The sequence below is a fragment of the Leptonychotes weddellii genome, chromosome X, assembly GCF_054177405.1.
Source record: "Leptonychotes weddellii isolate Sample4059 chromosome X, ASM5417740v2, whole genome shotgun sequence".
In the NCBI taxonomy this organism is placed as follows: domain Eukaryota; kingdom Metazoa; phylum Chordata; class Mammalia; order Carnivora; family Phocidae; genus Leptonychotes; species Leptonychotes weddellii.
In genome coordinates this window covers 69,612,793-69,615,528 of record NC_138385.1, presented here as the reverse complement: position 1 = coordinate 69,615,528, position 2,736 = coordinate 69,612,793, and the positions used below count along the sequence as shown (strand labels likewise).

At 49.6% G+C, this 2,736-nt stretch overlaps 1 long non-coding RNA gene across 1 annotated transcript in view; it reads left to right on the top strand.

The window, feature by feature from the left end:
* The first annotated feature begins 1,956 nt into the window (after positions 1-1,956).
* Positions 1,957-2,736, top strand: part of LOC115942696 (uncharacterized) — a 5,170-nt gene continuing 4,390 nt past the window's right edge. Inside the window, exon 1 of the long non-coding RNA XR_004077292.2 lies at positions 1,957-2,220. This is a non-coding gene — a long non-coding RNA (uncharacterized LOC115942696). The remainder of the gene's footprint in view (positions 2,221-2,736) is intronic.

Genomic DNA, 2,736 nt, shown 5'->3' with positions numbered 1-2,736 from the left:
TTTTTCCTTTTTTTAAAATCCCTGCCCCCCAAATGTCCCAGCTGTGCAATCCTGCCCCACCCCACCACCCCAGTGTGTAGCTAGCCCCCATGCCCAGCCTCCTGAATATTTGTAAACATTGACAAAATATCTTTCAGTCACAAATAAAAAAAATCAAAAGTGAAAAAATAGCTTTAAGAGATTTTGCTTCGATTTTAAAAGACCATCGGTGGCCAAAAATAAATACATTTCAAAGCTTCCTAACTTGCAGGACTCAGGCAAGTTATGCTAACACTATGCATATGTGCATATTTATCCCCAATTTCCTGAAAGCTCCACTTATCATAAGATTATAAACACACACGCATTGTTTTCCCATAGTTGCCAAACCTAGCAAATAGACACAAAACAACTTTTTTTCTCAAGTTGCTTGTATTCAAGATCTAAACTGGGTTTGCTGGTGAAGAAATTCGTGTAATTCAAAGGGCTACCAACATAACAAAGCGAGCCACATTTATTGGAGGTTTTCTTTCAGCTTTTTATTTTTTGCAAATGGTCTCATTCTTTTATTCACAAGCTGAAGATTTTCTTTTGTTTCCCTCCGTCGTCTTCAATCATACCACTTTGGGGTGTATTTCTGGAAAGAGAGTGCAGAGCTCTTGCATGTTGGGCTACACCATACTATAACCATTAGGGCTACATCCCAAACAAATACAATGCACCTCCTGCCAACAATGGCCCTTGGGTGAAGATACTAAACTGAAGTATGTGTGTTACAAACCCAGCCACCATCAGAAACATTCAGTGATGACAAAGTGCCCACACTTTAACCGAACCTTTGATTTGTTCTACCCAGCACCCCAAGCTCCCATATACACACTTAAAATAATGATCAGAGCTGATGCAAAAGCAGTGCAGGCAGTGCTGGGCATAGATTTGGAGTTTCCAAGCAAACTAAGGGAAATTTGCCCCTACCTGGTGAAGGCAGAGGGCTCAGGGCTCAGGCTTCCTAAAATTGAGGGCACCAAGTGAAATTATCAAGCTACTTGCCTTTCAGCAGGTGACTGACCCAGGACAGTGAACTGAGGTCCCACTCCTCCATCTACATCATCTATATCCCTATGAATCATGTATTTATAGTTATTTATATGTATTTTATAATGCACGTAATATATACTTATATTTTAATTTACATACGTATATAATGTAAACATTGCCAACTTTAAAGCAGGTAACTGGCTATATCACCTACGATGTATATTAAATAATACATATCAATCGCAACAATCCTGTCCCCTCTGGCCAGGCCTAATGCTCCAAAACCATTGCTTTGTGCATCGAAAACTGGGGAAAGTATTTATTCTCTTAAACACACTTTGTCAAATCCCTCGCCAGGAGGGACCTTAACTGCTGTAAACTTTAGTACATTGAATCCAAAGACCGTAAGACGTTCACTCCGCAATTTATGGTATTTAGGGAGAGCCAGACAGCCCACCTGCGCCCGTCCTACTGCGGCGTAATTTTATTAAACTAACTTCTGAGTATTTCCTAGAGTAGTTCCTAGAACCCAAACTCAAAGAACGCCTTCTATTTTGTGTTAACTAGAGAATAAAGGAACGCAAGAACCCTGGGGTGCAGGCACGAAAACCCTACTAGGTTTGTTAGAGTTTACAATTTCGAGTTTACACGGGGCGCCACGCCCCGGTGGGTCATCTCACAACCCCCAAGGGGAAGCACCACCTTCTGCCCCTTCTTACAGGTGAACCCCTCTGAGCCCCGGGGGTGGTACTCGAACCCGCGATGCGAAATCTCCCAAAGCCTTGCTTCAGCGGCCCGGCACCGCGGTCTGGCATCCACTGCACATGCTCCGAGCGCGTGACCAATGGGAGCCCGGCGCGCGAGAGCGGAGGCGGGCCGTGTTTGTCTCCGAGGCCCGGTGAGAATTCGGCCATCGACCAATCAGAGCCCACGGCAGTCTCCGAGCCTGCTCTCCGCCCCCGCCGAGCCAACTGGGGGCTCGGGTACACTGACAGCGGCTTCTAGGGAATGGAGGGGGGGCGGTGAGAGTGATTAAGATGGCGGATGTGAGCGAGGCCGAGGGCGCGACCAGAGCGTGAGGCGCGCCCGAGGCGGGTGGGAGTCAGGAGGACCGGACGGGAATCTTGGGACAAGCAAGATTGCGACATTCCCTCTCTATTAGGGATTGAGACAGCTGTCGCAATCCTCCCCCACAAACAAATGGTATGTTGTCAGGTGGCCGTCCCCTTCCTAGTGGTACGGTCCTGGGCGGACTGTTCCGTTTCGCGTTCCTCCCCACGCCCCTCTGGGGTCGTTCCAGGCTGCGGCGTTAACCCTCCTGGGGGTTCACATGGGCAAGGGTGTGGGCTGCCCTTGGGACGCACAGATGCTCCTGGAGTCACACACATGGGGATTTGGACCCTCAAGGGGTCACACACGCTCGGTGTGCACAGTTCTGGTGTCACAGACTAGGGAAGGGACACGGGGTCACAAACATTGCGGTCCAGGGAAGTAGCGAGCACCTGTCTAGGGAGAGTTGGTGACTTTGAGGGGGTGGGTAGTGTAGGGACTAGAAGGGGACCTTTGGCTCCCCCGCTGGCCCGAGGTTAGCAGCCACAAACCTAGAAGGGAAGGGGAGGGCTGGCTGGCAGTTTTCCTGTGCAGGTTCGGGGAATAGGGCAGGAAGCAAGTGGTGGGTGGGACCTCCCAGGTTGCCGGGGGGGGGGGGGGGGGGGGGGC